Raw genomic sequence first — 23,110 nt, 5'->3', positions numbered from 1 at the left:
CTTTATACTCTTTTTATTTTAATTTTCTTTGCCCAGAAGAGAAATTGAATATTTTAAAATAAAATTAACTAATTCAATGAAGTTATATACTTTTTTATTTTGAGTTTCCTAGTTATATACAATAGCTGGGTTCATCATTCAAACTCACAGATGCATGGAATTCTATTTTAGTAATATAGAAAAAGGAGACGGAGAGGCAGAGTGGAGGGATAGGTAAGAGGAGGCAATGCAGAATGGATTCTTTAAAAATCAAGTTATGTGCATTTATAAATATACCACAGGAAACTTCATAGGCAGAAAGAACCAATCAATATAAATAAACAGATGAGCAAAAGGAAGTCTAGTAACGTAGGTGAAGAAATATGGAAGAGGCAAGGGAGAACCTAAAGAAAAAGGGGAGGAATGAGAAGGGGGTCTTGAAATGAAATAGAATTCCTTGCCTGTATGAGTTATATACTTTTATATTCTATTTAAGAGCAGATTTTGGGGGGGATTTCTCAGAAAAACTTTATAAAACACTGTTGTTCTTTAATCTCTGTGTATTATTTAATATTCAATGACCTTTATCAAATAAAAGGTTATTTTCTCCTTTATTTGAAATTTTAATTCACTCTCCTTTTTTTTTTGTTTCAATTTCAATGAATCAGACCTTAGGTTGTGGGCACAAATATAAACACAAACATTGGAACAGATGATTGTCTATAGATAATACACATTGAGCACATCTTTTCAATGATGATTAAACCATTTTCTCTTTTAATCTTTTCTCCATCTACTATCTTGGACTGTGATATTTGTTGTTGCCAAAGTCAATATCATTCTCAGCACCAAATGTGTGTTTTCCAGGTTAAAGTAAAGATAGTCAACGTAGTGTGGATTGCAACTCCCAGTAAAACTGGGTACTTCTGGATACTGTAGAGAAGAAATATACTGAAGGCAAGTACATGGTGATGAAGTGGAAGGATGACAAGGTGAGTAGTTACATTCCAAGCAAAATTTTTGAAAAAAAAAATACCATTGTAACTATTGTTCAGAATATGGGAAGATCACTCATATATATGAATGTATATGTGGATATATATGGATATATACACATACACATAAAAAGGGAAGATTGCATACACACACACACACATCTCTTGAGAAAGTTTGTTAATTTTATGCAAAATTAAGTTGAAATATCAATGTCAAATAGCTCTCCTTCATATTAAAATCTCTATACCTCTGGAGTAGGGAGAAATGTGGAGATATATGTTTCCTGAGTACTGGCTTAAAGTTACATGTGGTCTTACAGATTTTGCATACCTGCATGGCACAACTTCATGATCACTACTCAGGTGACCAATGAAGTACATTCCTGTCTTCAGGATGTGGTCTCTGAATCCTTCCATTCAGAAATAGGGTCTTAAATTCAACTGTGGGTGGCTTTCCGAATAATAAGTTAGTTGGTGCTGAGTAAGGGAGTATCGGAAGGTTCAGACTCGGTTAATGACAAGGGCACATGAAGCTAGAATGAGAAAGCAACTATAACATGCTCTAAACATGTATTTTTTCACCTTCTTACATTTCAGTCCTCACCTGTTCCTCATCTTACCTCTGGGGGGCTTACTCGGGATGTCAATGAAAATGTAAAGAACAGAAAAAACACCAGCTCTTTAAGAGGTATTTGTTACACATAATAGGGGATTTCTGAGAAAAGAACCCAAATACTAAGGAATGACTATCTTAATGGGTAAATATTTGGAGAAATTGAAAGACATTCTTGAACAGAAAGGAAAGAAATTGTGTGTGTGTGCGTGTGTGTGTGTGTGTGTGTATACACTATAAGATAATGGTAAGCAGTTTAGTAACACTGTTTCTATATCTGGAATCTCCATAAAATTTAGTCTAAGACTGTTAGGGCTTTAGAGGGCAAAACGATGAGGAAAGAAACGCTGTTTCCAAATCCAAGAGTCTTTGAGCATCCCAGTCTTTGAGATGGTGCTTAGTTTACTGGCTGTGTTTTATCAAGATCCATTGTAGAATTATTTCCTTTTGATCCCCGCCCCCCTTTCTGTGACTGAAGTCATGAATCCCTAAAAATAAAAAATACAAAAATACAAAAAAAAAACCCTCAAATGAACAAAACACCTAACCGAAACAAAACACACAAAAAAATCCCACAACCACAACAAAAAATGCAAACCAAAATAAACAACCAAAAAAAAAAAAAAAAAGGTTTACCTAATGGGAAGTCTGAAAGGGGTTTGCGTTGGAAAAGCCGCTCTGAAGTGGGGTCAGGAAGATGGAAGTGGAAGAACGATTTCCTTGAGTCAGATTTGGGCTCTTTCCAGTCCAGATTTCAGGTTGTATGGGGTGGGGGAGGGCGGCTGGCTTTAAGGTCATCTCTTCTGCAGATTGGGGAAGCGGGTAGCCTGACTGAACAATGGTGGCATCAGCGGTCAATTGCCATTTGAGAGCTCAGTTTGGGGGCCATTGATAGCAGCAAAGACATTGCCGCTCAGGATCTCGTAGGTCCCAAACTGCGCCTAAAGGCTGTGGTCTGAAGACACCTCCTTCATCCCCTAGTAGGGTTCAGCCCGCCCAGCCGCGGTGGGTGCCCGCACCTGGCGTGGACCGCACCTTTCCCGCGAATCGGAGGAGAGGCAGGGTGGGGAGAGGAGGACGCCTAACTGCATGGCACTTAAAGCATCTTAAAAAAAGAAAAAAATGCAAACTCGCACCGTCCCTTGTTAAATGGTAGCGCGCATCTGGGCGTCCCGGAGGGGTCGGGGGAGCTGGAGGGAGCAGGAGAGCCAGCGGGCGGCGGCGCCGAGGGGGCTGAGCCTTCTCGCCCGCGGGCGGAGGAGGCAGTCGATTTAGGCGCGCTGAGGCGACCGTCCAACGTTCAGTTCCTCAGCCAGGGCGGGGAGCGCGGCTTCTCGGCGCAGGCCTCGCGGGCTTCTCCCTCGCTGCAGGCGGCGGGCAGCACGCAGCACAGTCCCCGGAGCCCGGAGCGAACTCCCCTCACCTCCACTGACACTCGTCACCTTCCCCAAGGCAGGCAGCCCCAGAGTCCTCCCACTCCCTCCGCCCCGCCCTTCCTGGGCTCCTTGGCCCCCGCGCCCCCACCGGGGCCAGACGCAGCCTCCGCTGGCCGCGCGCGGCCCCGCAACGCTGCAGCTGGAGCGACTGCAACCGTCGGCCTCACAGACTTAGGGGAGGAGGAGGAGGAGGGAAAAAGAGGGAGGGGGAGAGGGGCGGAGGGATGGAGCCAGGAGGAGGAAATAAATAAATAAAACAATAACCTCCGCGCCAATAAGAGCGAGGGAGAGAGAAAGACGCGGCCAGAGAGCCACCGGTGCCGGTTCGCTCGCCTCTGAGAGGCTCTCCTTGCGCGCGTGTGTGTGCGTGAGTGTGTATTTGCTGGGACTGGAGCTGGAAAGTTCAAACTAAACGTGTTGCTCTCCCCAGTTGCTGAGGCCGCGCTGAGGCTGCCCAACTTCTCTGGGCCAAGTGACTGGCGTGGCCCAGAGCCCTTGGCGCGTCAGAGGCTGCTCGGCCCTGCGCCCGGGCGCAGCGGCGGCGGCGGCTCTGCTCACCCCGGGAGGGAGCCCGCGGCCAGGGCTGGACCCTCGCCCCGCCACCTCCAGCGACGCTGTCCTCAGCCTCCCCGCCTGGCAACCGCAGAAAGGTACGTGACACTTTTCCTGCAGGCTTCTCCCCCAGCACACCCCGCGTGTCTGTTTGGCTGCCTATATTCTTCCCCTTCCAGGACTGGTCATCATTTGTCAAACTTTACCTCCACCGCACACATGTCCATGGCAGCGGCAGCCACCCTCCATAGCAAAGTGGGCACCATTTTCTGAGGGGAAGCGAGTGGGGGGAGGATCTTCTGGAAGCGGCGGTTCCCCTCTGGATTAAGATTGCGTTTCTGCATAACTTGCGGGTCTTACCTTGGGTGGGGGGTGTCCTTTTATTATGATGTTCCCTTTGATGCTTGCAATGGTTTTCCTTGGCCCTTCTGCACGGAAGGACGTACAAGTTTGAAGAAAAGGTAAATGTAAAGCAGGGGAAGTTTGCAGCCACTTGACTCCTGGAGAGGAGTAACCCTTTCCTTGCAGTAGCAGCCACGGTTTTGAAGCAGCAGCGGCAGAGGTGGCAACGGTGACAGTGGCCTGGCCGGTGGCAGCAACTGCACTTTGTCCCATCAGTGACTGGCAGAAGGAGGAAAAGTGGGGCTATCTCGTCCGAGAGCGACTCTGGAGCTGCCTGCAAAGACGTTGCAGGGGGGAAAGACTAAGGGTTCCCCATCACTTGGTAAATTATGTTGAGAGATTCATGGTTTCTTTTTGTGATATTTATGTGATTACTGACACGCATGTTTAAAAAATCTCTTTAAAACTTTTTTTTTTTCTATTATGTTTTCCATTTCCAGTTCAGGGGGACGACTATAGGACCTTTCAGAGAAATGTCAAAATCAGTACAATGCAAGCAGGGTGCAGACCTGTAATGAATAGCCTACTTCCTTCTTGATTGTAATTTTTCACCTACTGTGAAATGTATCTTCCCTGCAGATTATAGCTTCTTTCTTTTCCTTTCTTTTTGTAATAAAGTAGGGACACTTAGTGAAACAAAAATGTAAAAGTCATTATAAGTTTTCCAAGCAACATGCATGAGCCTTTTGAAGCCACCTGCTGAATTAGTTCATGTTACTTTTTAGAGGTTACCACTTGGTGTGGGAGATGTAGGCATATCCAGCAGATGGAGCAGTGGAAAACTGTATTAGAACCATTATAACACTCATATTTCCCGATTTAATCACAATGATGCCAGAAACGTATATGGAGCTTACTTTAGAAGAAACTCTGAATTTTCTGTTATCTTTCAAAAAGATTTCATGACAAATGGAATATGATTGGAGCATATTTCTAGAAAATGCAATTATTTAAGCTCTTTGTTATGAAACATTTAAGAAGGGTTTTTTTTTTTGTTTTGTACAAATTAAAGTTCAGTAGCATTCATTCATGTCAGAAGTAACAGCTTGTCCCAAGGTTATAGTTTGTGGTAATGCACATAACCAGGAAAAGCAGTGCATTCTCACTGTAATGCAAGTCTAATTATTGTGTTAGAGTTTAAAGGACTGTATAAACTTGTATTTGAAAGTGAACATGATCAATATGAATACTTGTTAGTGCTTTGAATGTAGCTGAGTTCTTGTTTTGCAAATTTAAGACAGGCATATTAATATTTTTTAAATACTTGAGAGAAGTTAATACAACTTTTGGGTAATTTTAGTGAATTATGTTCCTTCTTCCCAAGAATTACATGAAATTTAGAACTGGGATAGCCAGAGAACATTAATCATATCTTCAGATAAAAAGGCAAAAGCCTTCAAAAGCAACCTTTTTGTTCTGTATGTTGATAATTATGGTGACAGTTAAAACAGAGAGATAATTGTCTTTCTACATAAATTTAAAAACTTTACAATCATGTTTCTGATAAAATAACTTTTTAAACTAGCAGAGGAAATGAACTGCCCATTTTACAGACAGAGCAGAAAAACCTCAAGCCCATGAATGCTCTGTTATAGTTTCAAGGGAGCTGATTCTTAAATGTAGTGCACTCATCTCTTGTTTCTTTCTCCTTTCATTGTATTTTGCCATAGATTTTACTGTGGCATAGAACTATTTCTAACTAGTCTGGAAGAACCCAATTAGCTCTTATATTAATATCATTATTTAGCAACTAAAAAGTTACAGTTATACATCAAATGTTTTAAGAAACATAGAAACAGATGAGGTGCCTTTGAAAATATAGAACTAGTAATCATTTGAATTAAATGTGCTTTCCATTGAGTGCAATATTCATAAAATATGTGTGACTCTTTTCTAAATCATCAGATAATGTCTGTAGAAAAGTACTTAATTGTGCATCCTAAAAACTATATTTCCTTTATATTCACATAATATCCAGGAAAGCTTAGAACTCTCAGTATTATAAAACATTATAAATAGCTTTCTGAGGAACTGATTTTATATAGCCTGTTGCCACATAGATTAAATGATTATGGATTTTTCTAAATTTATCCCATTCGAAATTTATGTACCTTCACACAGGCAAGAACAAAAAGGTTTCAAAGTAAGATGCTGAAAGTTTTATGTCCTGAAAATCAGATACTTACTTATTTCTTATCACTATTAAACATGTTAAATTTATTAAATATGATCATTTTTTTAAAAAATATTTATTTTTTAGTTGTAAGTGGACACAATACCTTTATTTTATTTTCATGTGGTGCTATGCTAAGGATCGAACTCAGTGCCTCACGCCTGCTAGGTGAGCTCTCTACCTATGAGTCAAAACACCAGCCCTAAATATGATCATTCTTACTGAAATTTTAAAATCTGCCAGTAACAGCAATGTTCGTTTAGGAAAATGGGCTAGAAGAAGGTATATTATGATTATTACTTATATGATATATATCATCTAACAAAACCAGATGTTTTTATATACCCAATATAAATGAAATATTGGTAAAATTGATATCATTTAATATACAAAGACATACATAAGTAAAGACTTTAAAACTGTAATAAAAGTAATTGCTCAATCTTTGCTGACACAGTACTGAGTACCTTCATTTAATTTTGACTGACAGAATCATGCAACACTACTGAAGTTGAATTCAAGTTTATGGAGGGAAAACATTAGATACATGTATTTATGCATATGTAGTCATTTGGCACTAGGAATCTTGATATTGACAGTGAAGAATTTTTGAAAATAAATAATTAATTGTAAATTCTGATTTGGAAACAACAATGATAAAAATAGGTATCTGTTGAATAGAGCACCTATACTTAACAAAAGCTTCATGGTAGTGGTTGAACCTGGGCAAATACCAGGTGTTTATATTTGATTTTACAGTTACTTTCATGCATTTTCTGCATGATTTGTATTTTCATTCCATCTCCTCAGGACTTTATTCTGTCATAGCTGTATAAGGTAATTTTCTGATAGCATCATAACATATAGCTATTGAATTTGGGCAAATATATTTGAACTGAATTAAGCTTTTAAAAAAGTGTATGGACAGTTGAGAGACTAAGAAGACACAGTGAGTTTTGTTTTTTCTCCATTAAGTCATCGTATAATAGATATAAAAGGTTTATCAGTCAGTGAAGATGAAGCAAAAGATGAAACCTTTTATCTTTTAATTTCTATCTCGTCACATGCCTTTTTGATTTCTCTGTAAAGTATGACTGATCATGACTTTTGCTTAAAATTTGTAGAAAGTGCATATATATTTGAAACTTGGACATTTTTTGGCATGATTCCATTAGTTTTTAATTAAAAGAATAAGTTTAAGCAATACTTATAAGAAATAAGTTTGTAATATGAGAAATAAGACTTATATTGGATTAGTACAACAGTCAAAATGTCTTAGAATATCAATCTTAGAAAAAATGATGAAGATCTCAAGATTTATTTCAAATACGTCCAACCTTAAGTACTACTTTAATTAAATCTTTAAGTGTTAATGATGTATTGGGTTCAAATACCTTTATATTTAAACTCTCTTCATTTCAACCAATATTTCCTTGTATAAAACTAACGAGAATATAGCTTAGATATGTGTGTATTTGAGTGTGTGTGTGTATACACTTATATGCTTTATGATGAGTATATTTTATGACAAATATATTTTATGGCATGTATATACACATTTCTAACATGTTACAATTTTGCTCATATATACTTGATTAAGGATAGATTTTATTTCATTAATTATCCTAAATTCTTTTTGAAGCCCTGGAATCTTCACATGATTCCCTCTCTGTAATTATATAGGGCATTACTATTTCTACCATATGCCTTAAGAGGGATATTTGGCCAAGGAAATGTTATCAGGTAAGCTGCTTTACCTTTCACTCAACTTCCATAAAATGTGGGATTATCTGTAAATATAACATATAACCTAGTTATACTGTTATTTAGGCACTAAAACCATTAGAAAAAAATAGTTTTCCTTTACAGTGATGAAAAACTGTCTTCCAAATTTTATAGGACCTATGCTCTGCACAATTTATTGAACAAAGGTGATCAATTTTGAATCAAAACTGGTATCAAATTAGTAAAATATAAGTATTTATCAGAATTATAGTTATGAATTATTATAAGAAGCATACTTTCTAACCATGAACTTTTTAAGAACTTGGAGATTTGCAAAGAACACAGAAGCATAATTAAAAAGTAGGAAATATACTATGACAGATTCACTATCTGATATTAATAGATGAAAACAGTTGTCTAACTAGTAATTAAATTCTTATGAGTATATGTTTTATTATCTTGATTGTTTTAAAAAACAACATACCCAAAAACAATTATTATTTTTTATCTAGATACATAATTTAGAGTTTGTGAAATGTAGGACTGATTCTCACAACTTTGTGTCTAAACTGAAGGCAGCCAGAGTCATCTTAGAAAAATCTAAGAATTGAATAATATTGTTAAAAAAGTTGGAATAGATATGACTTCATATACACTCTTAAAATATGTATTCTTACTACTTTGCTTGTAGTTTTATCAAGAATATAAGTCATATTTGAGCTTTATTCAACTCCCATGCTTAGTAAATATGATATGTTCAGGAACTTGATGGTCTTTTACTGGGCTTTTGTAATAAATATTGGTTATCATCATTTTATGACAGATATTTTTAATAATATCATATTAAAAACATTGTCATGCAAAGAAACCAATTAAAAAAACCACTGTCCTAGATCTATAAGATTCACTAAACTAGTCTTCCTATGTCTGTGAGATCAGAAACTGTATCTTTACCATTCTTGATTCCATGACAGTGGGAGAAAGGTGAAGAGGGATACCTTACAGCATGCATGTTTTCCCTCTAGTTTTTATCATCTGTTTCCTAAATGAACTTGATTTTTACATTTAAAAAAAATATGGGCACATTTAATGAGAGGTAATCATGATAAGGTATGTCAATTCATTGATTGATTACATTAATACTTAATTTTTTGTCCAGTAGCTCAATTTATCACTAAGGCAGAAAGACTTATTCACATTATCTTTTTTAAAAACTATATTTCAGCAGTTATACAGTGATATAAGCATGGGCTTATTTTGACTTAGTCTTCTACCAAATCTTAAGAACAAGTTGTGGATGTAAATTTTAGAAATTAAGTCTGTTATTGGAAAATAAATATTTTTAGGTTTAAGTTTTGATTACCTATAAAATGAATGGCAGCCCAAATAAATAAACAAAATCATATTTCAGCAAATTTGACATCTAGAAATAATAAATGTGCTTCCTTGTGTGTGTGTTTCAGTTTTCTATATTAATTCATATGTACTACTAGTAGAATAGAATACACTGAGAGGATAATAGTATCTTGTTGAACATAGATTTAAAGGTGAAGAAGTTATAGTGTTTTAAAAATTAACATGCCAATTTACCTTTCATCCCTAGCATTTTTTTCCTGAAGTATATTTACTTATATTTAGAAAGAATCTATAAAGTTGATAAAAATCATCTAAAACATAAATGTCATACTAACTGCTGGATAAATATTAGAATCATCCTATCTTTGAATTTTTGTAATAAAGAAATAAGTACACATATATTTTCCATTTATGATCAAATAGATAAAAAATAATTTAAGAAGTTAACAAATTTAGAATATTTGTCTTGTGATAGAAAACAAATAACTTGTTCTCATGTCTTATAAATTTAGTTAATTTTATTTGGCATGTAACAATTCATTATACAAAGTAGGTCTCTTTTATGATCAAATTAAATTTGCTAAAATGTCTGGCATTCCTAAAGGCTACATACAAATAGATATGTCAAATTTGTATTTTGTGTGTGTAATTTATAATGTAGGTCTTTCTTAAACTATAAATCCTAGAAGTATTTATCATTGTAAAGCTCCTTATTCATACTTTTCAAAATACTTGTCAATATAACAATTATTTTGCATGTTTTATTCAAAGTAAAGTTGATACAAGTATAGTTAACACCAATTTAATTTTACTTTGATTAAAAGTCAATAAAATCATAAAGGATTAATAGTCCTAAATATATTCTCTAAAATTATTTGAATAAATAAAATTTGATATTCATTGCTTCAGTGATTTATTTGTAACTACAGGATCAAAACTAAAAGTATGTTTATTTTAATACAATTGTAGGTAACCAATATGTATTTTATGTTTGTAGTCTATTTACATCTTTAAGAAATCTTAAAAGATATGATGATTCTAATATTTATCCAGCACTTAGTATGACGTTTTATTTTAAATGAAATTATATTTCTCATTATTTTTGCCTTTGATATAGTTAACAGTTGTTAATTTGAACAAAGAAGACAATGAAAATTAAATGGTAACAGTACACATGTAAAAATAAAATGTAGGAAAATGAAAAGTTTGTGTGATAAGCTAACTCAAATTACATTAAAGGCAGATATCTCAAAATTTATTATTATAACTTTTTCAAGAAAATTTACCTTGAAATAAGTGATGAAGAAATGCTATCAGCAGTCTTGAGTTTTCAAATCTCTTATTGCTTTTACCAAGTTCTATTTTTAAATTTTCATGCTAGTAATATTGTATAGAATGATTTATAAATTTAATTTTCTTTAAATTGTGCATTTCAGCCAATATTTTTATATAATTTTGGTACTTTGCATTTTTGTCTGTTTTAAAATTTTAAATTGCAACACTTAAAAAATGGTTTTCATGGACATAAATAACAGGTCACCTGTAACAATAGTGCAAATGAAACAAATTAAAATAGTGACAATGCTTTTGAGAGGAAAAAAATTGAGATCACAAATTACCCCTGAAATAGGGCTCACCCTCAAATCAGCTTTTGTATTAATTAAACATAAGAAAGATTATCTATTTACTGCTCTATATAATTTTTCAAAATCAGATGATATGGTTTGTGAAAAATCTGGAGTAAAACTATGGGTATGTGTCAAAATTATTTGCTTTTTTCTATTTCTGGATCTTGCTTATTTTATTTTAGTTTTATTTGGAATTACTTTGTGGGTAGCAACTCTAGAATCAAACTGTAAAACATTTGCAACAGTTCTTTTTTGTCCTAGATCAGCCTTTTACAAGGAAACAAAATTATAGAATACTAATTTTTAAATTTGTGTGACCAACCCAAGTTGATCATATTAAAGGACAATGGATTTACTAGTGGTGTCCGAGAATGTAGAGAGTTTCAGCTGATATATCCACTTAATATTATTTCTATTCTAGCTAATCACGTTGACAGTCTTGTTTAAAAATATTTTAAATTGAACAATACAAAAGACTTCCATTTGTTTAAAATATGAAGAATGTGTAAACGTTTAGTAAATATTGGTGTTTACATGAAATCAAGAAGAAGTGTACTTGTAGGTACAAGTATTGTTAGCCACCAAAAATCTCAATTTAAAAATAAAAACAAAACAAAACAAAACAAAAACAGAAAAAATGGAATAGAAGACATTTCACAGTTTAAGATCAAATTTATACACAAAGAATCTCTAACAAAAAAATGGAATATATTCTCAGCTCATCAGCTTCAGTCATTTGACAGTGTTAACAAAATCCACAAAATAAATATTTCCTATATGTATAGAAAAGAGACAGACAAAACCAGAATCCTGAAGTTAAAGTTGGATAATACTAATACTGGGGTCCCCACCAGGTCAAAAAGTAGCTACCAGAGTTCTGATGCTTTATGCTATACGTGTGAGAGTCTAGGTATTAGGAGGATGTCATATAAATAAAATTGTGTATTCTAATTCAGTGTTCACCTAGCAACTTGCAGATTATCTGTTTACTCTTGTATGTTTTCTGTAAGGATAGAAGCTGCTTGGGTGCTCCTGCACTCTCCAGGCTGTTATATTTGGATTCCAAATTAGAAAAGAGAGAAGACCTCATGTCACCATTAAGAACATTCCTTTAAAAGACTAACTACAATGACAAAACATGAAGTACAATAATACTTTCTGCTTTCATTTGATATTACTTTTTGTTAAAGTAGCATGAAAATGAGGAAAGCAAAATAAATGAGATAACCAAAAGAGAAAAAAAAGATTGGAAGAAATAATATCAGAATAGAAATGATTTAAAAAGAAATATTCATGAGTTATATTGGAGTTTTTAGTTGTTTACCATCAAAGAACCTAATTCAAGATTAAAAATATAACAATATTAATATTAATTATTAAATGAAGTTTTAAAGATTAGAAGTCACTTCTTAAAATTCATTATGAATTCACTATTTTGTTTTATTATTTGCTTTTGTATTTAATGTGTTTTTAAGATGTTTCTTTATTCATACATTGAGGACTAGTTCAATCATAATCACTGTTAAGTATTACATTATAGTAACATGACTCACATGATTTTTCAGCATTTCTATAATTCTTAACTGTAATGGTACATTAAAACACTCACTTCAAATAAACAATAAAATAAAAAAGCTGCAGTTGTACAAGATAAATACTATAATATATCTATGTATTTTACATATATCTACTATATTTATTATAACATTTTGAATAAACTTTAAAAAATCAAAATTAAGTATATTTCACCATATCCTCATTTTCCTGGATTCCTTTATTTCATTGTATGGATTTAGTGAAAATATTTAACAATATCTTATGGTTGAATATTCTAGTTAACATATTCATGTTAGGAAGGAACAAATGAACAGTTTTATTGTTGTTCATGTCTTTGTTGACATTTGAACAATTTATTTAGGATGCATTTTCAAAGGATAAATACAGAGGGTATTATTAGATGTGTTTGATTTTTAATAAAATTAATATAATGTGATATCTTTCATAAGCATTTTCACAAATAATTGGGACCTCTGTCTGATGTGATGGATTCTTATATGAATTATTGCTGAAAAATACTAATTTGCATTTTTTGGATCAAAATATGACACTGGATGCTGCCATGTTCTGAGATTTGTCTTTTTCTCAAAGCTTGTGTGGTTTTGGGTGGTTTATTTACTCTCTTAGCTATATTTTTCTCATCTATAAACCTAGGAATTTGAAATAAATGCTTATAGAATATTGTCAACCTTAGTCATTTATCATGACTGTACTTCTGATTTTGGAAAAAATAGTAAATAGGAAAAATATGGTCTGTATATTTCCATGAATTATCAGCATTAATTTACTTGATGCCAGTTGTACAGCTGTAAGTTTTAATTTTCTATTCAGTTTTCTTGCAGTAGTATATAATAATAGAGCCAATTATTTGGACTGATCCTAAAATTAATGTGCACATTAACATTCATTTGGTTTTCTTGGATAAAGAATTTTGTAGCTGACATAGTGTCATGTATATCTGCAATTATTTCCCGTGGTATTTTGTCTTATTTTCACTGTGCAAATAATAGTTTTTTTTGTGTGTGTGCGCGAGTGCATGGGTGTGAACGCACGCCCTCGCACGCACATATGCAGGCACATACATACCTGTTGATTTTTGCACAACCTTGTAGATTCTATTAAGATAAAATATAGGCCAATATTCCTGTACATTTCTAAGTTATGTGAGTTTAAATATATTAAATATGTTACTTATTTTTCTTAATTTTGAAAATATTTGTTCTCAATCATTTTAGTTTCCAGGAAAAAAGAATTTTTTTTTTTATGTTTGGATGTTTCTTTAAGTACAATAAATTTAAGAAGTACTTAATACATGCCTATTTAATAGACTTACAGATTATATTTGCCCTTATTTATTGCCCTAATTCTATTTACTTTGGTGCCTTACCTGAGTGTAGTGTCTAGGCCAGATTCTCAAAAATAATCTTTTCACTTTTTTTTCCATACTGTTGTGGTTGACTCTTAAGTGAATCATTGATTAAAATGATTATATTTTAGTATCATAGATATGACACTGAATGCCATAATCTGTGATATAACTTTCACTAAAAACTTGTGTCTATGAAATTGTTGTGTCTCTCCAGAAGTTTTTACTTTAAATTTTTTTTTGCTTTTAATGATTTCTCTTGCCTTTTGAAAGTATATGTTTAAATTAGTTCTATAATGACTTTCAATACAGACTAGAAAATTGAGACAAAACTTCAGCCACAGATAGATAGACAGATTGCCTATCAATTACAGGGTAATAATTCTGATTGTCTGCTGTTCTCTTATAGAGTCAGCAAGCAGTGAAATGTTCCCAGTGTACATGGTAGAAGTCCCAGGTAAGAATGGATTGTGGATTGGTATTTTATGGAGGATGCTGAGCATATATTACTTTCATGCTTAAATTTTAGTCAGATTTTTCTGCCACACACACACACGTATATATATATATTTATATATATGTATATATTTATCTTGCATGCACGATCTTTCTTAACTAGTAAACCTAGTGGATCTGGGATAGAATAAATTCTGATTAGGCCAAAAATATTATAAAGGATCATTCCCTTGGAATCTGTTACCTTTCACAGAGCACCACATTTAAATAAAAATAACACAAGTGATAATAGGTTACTTTGTAAGTTAAACAGTCAAGAACTGAATGTCTTTTGACCATTTTCTTCTAAACATACTCGAATACCTTGTATTCTTCCCTCTGTATTTTCAAAATTACAATTATTTTTTCCTCTAACTCCTTGACTTCCTTTCTTGGAATTGAGTGCCATTTTAGTCTTCATCCCCCATAAAAGAAAAAAAATCACGTAGTACTGCTATTTATGTCTCCATATGCATTTCAGGAAATATATTCTTTTCTCTGTTTAAACTTTTAAATCTTCTATAAGGTGAAGTTCTCTCTAGACTAGGTGCTCTAGTCTAATTCCACACCTGGTTGATCCAGGATCCAGTCCTGTATTCTGGAAGGCATGTCGCTTTCTCCCTGGTGGTTTTTTTTTTTTTTTTTTTTTTTTTTTTTTTGGTACCAGGGATTGAAGTCAGGGACACTTAACCACTCAGGCATATCCCCAGACCTATTTTGTATTTTATTTAGAGACAGGGTCTCACTGAGTTGCTTAGTGCCTCACTTTTACTGAGGCTGACTTTGAACTAGTCATTCTCCTGCCTCAGCTTCCTGAGCTGCTGGGATTACAGGCATGTGCCACCATCCTGCCAAGCTCCCTGACTGTTTATTTATTTATTTTTTAATCACATTCTATCCTTAATGTTAAATGTTGATGTCATGCCTCTCTATTATCTTAATTGAGATTCTGCTGTCCTCTTGGCATTTCACCCTCTGTATTCTGTCGTGTGGTCACGCACATTATAATGTTTAGTGAGCACCTAGGTCAACATGATCGTGAGAAAGTACATATTTCTCAGCACTAGACCTCAGGCAGAAACCAGCGCAATTCACAGAATTAGGGATGTGGTGCAAATTAAACATAATGTGAGTTCATGAGAGAGTTTTTCCATATAGGATTTATATGGACTACAAGGACTGTTAAAAGTTTTATATGAAAAATCATTGAAATTAATTTTTGCACATGCTAGAGAAATACAAGGTAATGTCATCTAAAATAATTTAGCCCAGTGATGTAAAATAAGAAAATGCAAATTTTTATATTTTGTGACTTTTTCTTCATCATAATGCAGAATAATGTATTTGCATAGCATTATGTATATGTCATATTAAATGAAGCATCTCTTTATACATCAGTAACATTAAATGTCTATTCCTCCTCTAGCATTGTTTAATCAACAGTATACTTTCACATGTCTTAGTTGCTCAGTCTCCTTAGGGTTCTGTTGCCTCAAAGTCTGTTCAAAACTTTAAAAATGAAGCAGCATTTCTCTCCACCCTGCCAGTCAACCTAATCGTAAAAGGCAAAGTCATTTTCCTGTAGCTTAACATTTACGTATTTTTGACATTTTTCTTCAGGTGTTGCCTCAGATTTCACTTCCTTGTTTTAGTTAATTGGGAAGTTAATCACAACAAATTCTTGATTGCATCTTTGGGAGATGAGGAAGGAATAGTTACTGTTTTAAAGATCAAAGCATCGAAAAAAAAGTAGTGGCAGAGATGGTGGGCTTTATTAGTTTCCTAGGGCAGCTGCAGCAAACTGGGTGGCCTGAAAGAACTGAAATGTATTCTTTCACATTCTGGAGATCAGAATTTCAAAATCGAGACGTTGGCAGTTTAGTTCTTTCTGGAAATTCTGTGACAGAATCAGTTCCAGGACTGTCTCCTGCAATCCAAGGGCTTCTTTGGCTTGTCCACACCTCAGTCTAGTCTCTGCCTTCTTCCTTCGCCCTTTGTTTCTCTTTCCTCCTTTGTGCTTGCTATGTCAAATCTCCCTCTTTTTATACTTACAGGGAGAAGAGTCATTTCATTTAGAGTTCGTTCTAAATCCAAGATGCTCTCACTCAGCTCAGTATCCTTAATTTATTTAAATATCTGTTTTCCAAATCAGGTTACATTCATAGGTACTGGGGAGTAGGATTTGAGCGTATGGTTTTGGGAGACACTATTTCAATCCTCAACTGTAGAAAAAGGCAACGTTGTTAGAACTTAAAGGGTTAAGTTTGAACACACCATTAAGACTGGGTAACCTGCAGAAATTGTCTTAATAGGTAGTATAAAATACAAAAGACAGGGCATGGCAGGTTTGCTAAGTCTTGTCAGAGATAAGAGGTAATAGAGGAACCAGAGTCACACAATGAAGTCAATTTGAAAACTTATGAATTAGTAATACCTTTAAATACAATTCAAAGAAACTAACAGAAGACAAGAAATCTAGCAAGACAAAGGATAAATGTCCTGGAGACATTATGTGCCAGTGCCACCTGTGATGAGATTTTTGAGGTTGTGATGTGTTTGGGGCAGGGATTCCATCATCAGCTATTCCTGTTGTTAAGGGGTTCTTTAATCCAATGTATCCTAGAAGTGGAAAAAGCAGAGATTCAGAAATAATTTAAAACTGAATTAAAATTTTTGGTTCATCAGTTTCTAATATTCTGAACTTGAATATGCTGTTTATTTTCTCTGAACTTCAGTTCCGTACCTGAAAGAAAAATGAGAATAGTTTTAAGAATTGTGTTTTGATTGTTCTTGGGGAGAAAAATATCTTACTGTAGTGCTGTCCAAAAGAACTTTCTTTGATGATGGAACTGTTCTCTACCTGTGCGGTCCAAAATGGTAGCCACTAGTCACATGGTCAGCCATTGCAATGCATTTAATTGTAATTATTTGCATTTTAAATAAGCAATTGCAGGCTATATATAGGACAGTGGAACTCTGACAGAGTTTCTTAAATATGAGTGAGTTTCTCAATCACACTGTATTTTACTCTCTTCCCATTCTTTCTGTATAGATAGATAGCTATAAACAGATGCATTATTTATTTATTTATTTATACATTTGGTGGGAACAGAAACTGTCATGTGTATCTTGAGTTTAGTGAACTTTAAATATCCTGTAATTAGCATAATAGATTTTATTCTTTACACAATAGTATTAGAAACTAAATTAGTCATATAGCCTTTGAAATCATAATACTGTACAAAAGAAAATTCAGTAAAAATTATCTAGACTTCCTATTTCTTGTTTGAAATATAAAGTATAAGAACTCAGTTTGATATACTCTAATTTGATTTCACTGAAAGATGTAAGTTCTAAGGATGCTATTATAAAATGTGAACAGTAATTCAAAATACATTGTGTGCTTCCCAATAAGTGATTTATTGTTTAAAGTATTTTTACTCTCTTGGTCAGTTTATAATGGGTGCAGATTATATGTGAATGCAAAATACTTAATGTAACATATTTCTTTCTAAGATAAATGGAGATGGGGAACGAGAGTTTTTGATTATGCTCTGAAATCTTCCCCATAAAAGCCTCAACATAAATATCCATTTTCCTATATCATTTTAATTCATGTCAGAATTAAAATAGGTAATACAAAGTTTGCTAAATACACAAGGAAAGCATGAGAAAACTTAAGAGTGTTTGACTTTAGCATAAATTACCAAATATTTGGAAAATTAATACAAATTATTAAGTCCTCTAGAGGATGATTGTATTGATATAATTATAAATGTAGATGAGTAGAAACTTTGTTCTCCACAAGCAAGCAGATAAGATTACTAATGAACTATATATCTTATTTATGTTATCATATATTTAGCCATACACACCTCCAAGAAAAATCTAAGCAAGTTATGAGATAGAGAATTATTTATTATTTTAGAAAATTGATTATTCTCTAATTTAAAGATAATATAAAAAATTATAGGTAAGTAACCACAAAATAAGGATCTAAAACTGTAATTGCAGCCTATTTAGAAAATAATGGTAAAAAATGCCATGTATGAAATCTGTACACAAGATCATAATAGAAAGGAAGTTTATACTTTAAATATTTACTTATTGAAGAAAACTGAAGGATTTATCTAACTGAAAAATCTAAAAAAAACCCCAACAGAACAAAATTGAGGCAATTAGAAGAAATGATTAAATATATATATACGAAAGATTTATGAACTAGAAAGAACATCAGAATTTAAAAATAAACCAGAAACTTATTCCTTGAAATCAACGAATAAAGAACACTTGACTGATCAAAAATAGAAGAAAACAATATGAAAACGCAAGGAGTCAGGAATGACCAAGGAGAAATATGCATCAAATTGATAACATGTTAAGACTTTAAATTAGAAGAATTATTTAAATAAGTGATAAAAAGTATAAATTTACTACTGGGAGGATGTTGCTTGAATATGTTACAGAATACCCTGGATGGAAAAAAAAATTCTTAAATTTCTTCTATAGTCAATAAGCCTATGTGATTTTAACTGCTGGAAATTGGAGAAGAAGGAGAAAAGTTTCCTCATTAATTTTATAAGTCAGTGTGACAGTGGCACTAACATTGAAATTGAATATGACCACTTAAAAAAAAAAGATTTAGTGACTTTTAATGTCCATTTCTAATGAGATACATATATTTTTATAGACTTGTTGATCACGAACAAATAATTTAAAAAAAAAAAAACAAAAACAGTTCCCAGGTAAAGAAAAATTTAAAGGCACAAAGCACAATAAGAATTGAACGGAGAAAAGTGCTTAAATTGAAGTTGTTGTTATAGGGGCTCTTTACAAAGTACTTTCATGGAATATTGGCTTTAGTGTTTATGGCTCTTTGGCTACTGGCAAATTATCTATTTTTTGTGACTCAATTTCCTCATCTGCAAAATGACAATAATAAAATAATGTTTATTAAGCATTTAATTATCACTTGCTATTCCTTCAACTATTTCAACTTAGAGCATGACTGCCAAGATTAAGAATCTTAAAGATTGGAATTTTCTAAAAATTAATCTGTGTATTCAATGTAAATTCAAGAAAAAATCTATTAGGATTTTTACCTTGCGCATTCCTTTTAAGGTATCTCTGAAAACATTAAAAAAGTGAAAAACTATTGGCATTATTGGAAAAGAAGTTGTATCCCTTTAGATATTAAAATCTATCACAAAATTCTACTATTTATAATAGTGTGGTAATAAAGAGTATAAAGTTCTATTTATAGTGGTATGATAATGAAAGGTATAGAGTTCAGAAAGAAATATATCTATGTGTACATGGAATATTAGTATGTAATAAGAAAATTACTTAACATCAGTGGAAAAAAAAAAACTATCAACATCAAATATAAATAACCTTGTAGGCAAATGGATATAGAACTTTAGAAAGGAAACATAAAGGATCAATAATAATATACTTAATGTCACTCATAATTGAAGAAATGCAAATAAAATATAAAACTTGTACTTCTATTTTGAGGGCTGCCTAAAAAAACTAAACCTCTACAATCTCTGAACTTTGATTTCTTTAGCCTTCCTGAATCCAGTGTAACGGCAAAAAAATAAACTGTGTATTAGGGAAGGATAGAGGTCAGAGATGGAGAAACAGTCAGGGTGGTGACAGCTTCAGAAGCTGTTTTGTAGTCATTGCTTATCATGAATGGTAATAAAACACTGATTTTACAATTGGACACATCAGTGTGCAAAAATCACGTTTTGCTTTTTGTGTGTTGTTATGTACTGGAAACATTACGAAAATTAAATTATGACCATTATTTCAGGAAATGGACACATATATACTCAGGCTCAGAACATCATGGTATACATCTTTACGCAGGGCAGTTTTACAATATTGATTGCAAAATAAAAACTGGATATACATTTTTATAGAAATTTTCTTTAAAAACGTATTTTAATGAGATAATCAACTAATTGCATGGAAATAAATATGCATAACTATTATTTTCAGCATTGTTTATAATCATCAGAAATAAAAAATGAAAATAACCTAGACAGGCATAAATGGAATAAAAGATTGTTTAGATGAATATGCAACATTCAGTAATAGAATGCTCTGAGGCCATCAATAATGGATGCTGTAGATTTATATTTATTGAAATAAAAAACTGCATCTTTCTGCAAAGTGAATAAAAACAGAACACACACATATCCTTAGAACTGTTTTAAAAGTTGTTCAGAAAAATGTTAGCAATAAAACCCAACACACCTTATGATATTTGGGGTGATTAAATTATTTATTTTTCACAAAATTCTTCATGAAGATTCTTGAAAAATATGTATTATCTCATCATTTTTATTAAATGATCAATATCTTGCTTAATCTTTTAACCATTTCTGCCTATAAACTAGCACATTCAGAAACACATGATTGCGATGTAAGTGGCTATCAGGCACTAGACACTTTTTGATTAAGACTAGAAGGAAGGAATATTCATTTTTAAACTTAGGGTGCCTAGGGTAGGAAGACTTTGGGAAAACTGTTGAAGCTGACTCCTGGAACAAGTAAAAGTACGCAAAAGGAGGTAAAGGACATTAACAACTAATCTGGAATTTTCCCCCAGATGTAGGAGCAGTTGCAGTTATGTGTCACAAGAAATCTCATGGATCATCATTCTGTTTTCAAAGTTAATGCCAAATTTAACAGATTAGTAGTGCTTTGGAAGGTATTTAATTCTAGTTCCTTCATTTTTCCAACTCTTCCCATTCTGTCTAAATTTATCTTTCCATTCAGTTTAGGTAGAGTTGTCTTTTCCATTGAAGTGGTGATAACATGTTCGAGTTTTGTTTCTCCTTACTTGTGAAAAGGAGTAAAAAGAGCTATTACTTAGTCTGATATTTAGTGATTATTCCTCATGTGTCAGGCGCATTGCCAGCACCTGGGAACATAGTAGGTCTCATTATAGAGGCAAATGTATAAATAGATAGTTGCAGTGCAACTGCAAGTGTTCTGATATAAGTGTGCTCAGCAGACACCTACATGATTTTCATAATTCAGAAAAGGCACAGGAGAGAGTAGATTATGGATTGCCTGGGACTGGGGAGGTGGGGGAGGTAGCATGTGGAGTGACACTAATGTGTATGAAGTGTCTTCCTGAGGTGATGAGAATCTTCTAAGCTTAGATTGTAAGACACTTTAAATGGGTGAACTGTATGTATGGTATGCAAATTGTATTTAAGTAAAGATGATCACAAATATATTTCCTGACTGTGGGAGAGGTGTGGAGACATGATCTGGACACTTCAGAAAAAGATTAGGAAGAGGGTATCATTTGGGCTTCAAATTAATCAGAATTTAATCCAGTGAAGAAATCAGGCAAGTGTGGTTCAAGCACACACAGCTGAAAGTGGAGAGCAAACATAGTTCATCATCATTAATTCATGTTGACTCAAAGGCAGGTGAAGGCTGTAATGATAAGAAGAGACTCTCTTGAAGGGCCTGGGTCCTGTGGTGAGAAGTTCCAACAAGTGTCCCCTAATTTGTGCTAGCAGTGTTACTACTCATGCTGGATAGTTAGGTTGTTGACTTTTATTTTCCTCTATCAAAGCATTCTGAACTGAGTGTGCATCAACTTGTTTAAAATGGAGACATCTAAGGTCCATGACGTGAGATTCAGATCCAGGGCTTGTAAATGTGGGCAATAAATTACCCCTTTAAATAAGCCTCTTTTGTGATTCTGATAAAGGTGGTTTTTGGATGAGAGTTAGACAAATAGTATTTATAGAAATCTCTTAAGTACAGTTATTCATTTGTACACTGAATGTCATATATGCCTTGCATAGTATATAATCACTGTTGCAAACATGTAAATTCAAAGCATCAGGTCAGTACTCTGTCCTCTGCATACAAATTAATGAAAATTATATTTTTAAGAAAAAATAATTTTACTATATATTGCCCATAAATGTTACACACTTTTTAGTAAAATGTGGCTTAGAAAAGAAAGACAGGTGAAACGTCATTTGTAAATGTGCAACAGACCAATGGAAATGTTTATACAAAATGAAACTCTTACATTCAACAACTTTTGTAATATTCCCTACAGATATAATTTTAGGGGACTGCAATATGGGAAGATCTTTAGGGCTCTAGAGAACTTAGTGTATGAATGAAATCCTATGCATTACTTCCTGGAAGAGGATCTATGTTAAAAAAAAAATTACATTAGTGATTCAATGAATGTGCTTTGAAGTAACTTATTGCATTTCATTTTAGCCATCATCCCATACACTTTATTTCTTTTAAAAGGAAGATAAATATCAAGCCTGTAATTGCAAACCTTTTTCTTCCCTTGAGAGTATTTGCTATGAACTTCTATTGATTTCTGGGGTGATTATGCAGAAAGATATACCATTGTCCATATGGTATCGAGTGGTGAAGGCTAGTTTTGGAGATATATACATACATATATTATTAAGACATTTTTTCCTTCAATTAGCTATTCATTTTTTTTCAAGACTCTTTAAGATGCTTCTTTGGTAAAATAATGTCATTATGACTTCAGCCAATGAATGTAACTCATTTTCATTAAATGCTATTTTGCTGTTAAAATGATAAGTCTTAATTAATTTTAATTTTCCCTCTCGACTGTGCTTTTCAAGAGGTATATATGATCAAGATGATGACTAATTATGGAAAGGATTTGTTGTATGTGGAATTTTCAGGCAAGAAAAGAACCTTAATAATTGCAGAGAGTATAACACAACCAAATGTAGCTTTCTAAGGAGGTAAAGTAAGTTAGGGGAAGAACTTGAATGAACTTACCTTGTAGGAAAAT

At 33.3% G+C, this 23,110-nt stretch overlaps 1 protein-coding gene across 14 annotated transcripts in view; it reads left to right on the top strand.

The window, feature by feature from the left end:
- The first annotated feature begins 3,568 nt into the window (after positions 1-3,568).
- The window catches only part of Tenm3 (teneurin transmembrane protein 3), a 2,500,614-nt gene continuing 2,481,072 nt past the window's right edge, over positions 3,569-23,110 (top strand). For 12 of the 14 annotated variants that reach the window (XM_058571207.1, XM_058571205.1, XM_058571204.1 and 9 more), the window contains exons 1-2: positions 3,569-3,673; positions 14,192-14,239. The gene's annotated coding sequence lies outside the window, so the exon portion shown is untranslated. The remainder of the gene's footprint in view (positions 3,674-14,191; positions 14,240-23,110) is intronic. The other 2 variants (XM_058571206.1, XM_058571203.1) reach the window with 1 other exon arrangement.

Source organism: Marmota monax, unplaced genomic scaffold (genome assembly GCF_021218885.2).
Source record: "Marmota monax isolate L192 unplaced genomic scaffold, Marmota_monax_Labrador192_F-V1.1 WCK01_AAM20220418_F8-fsc00113, whole genome shotgun sequence".
Lineage (NCBI taxonomy): Eukaryota > Metazoa > Chordata > Mammalia > Rodentia > Sciuridae > Marmota > Marmota monax.
Note: the sequence above shows the minus strand (reverse complement) of the source record. Positions and strands in the feature narration are given on the sequence as shown.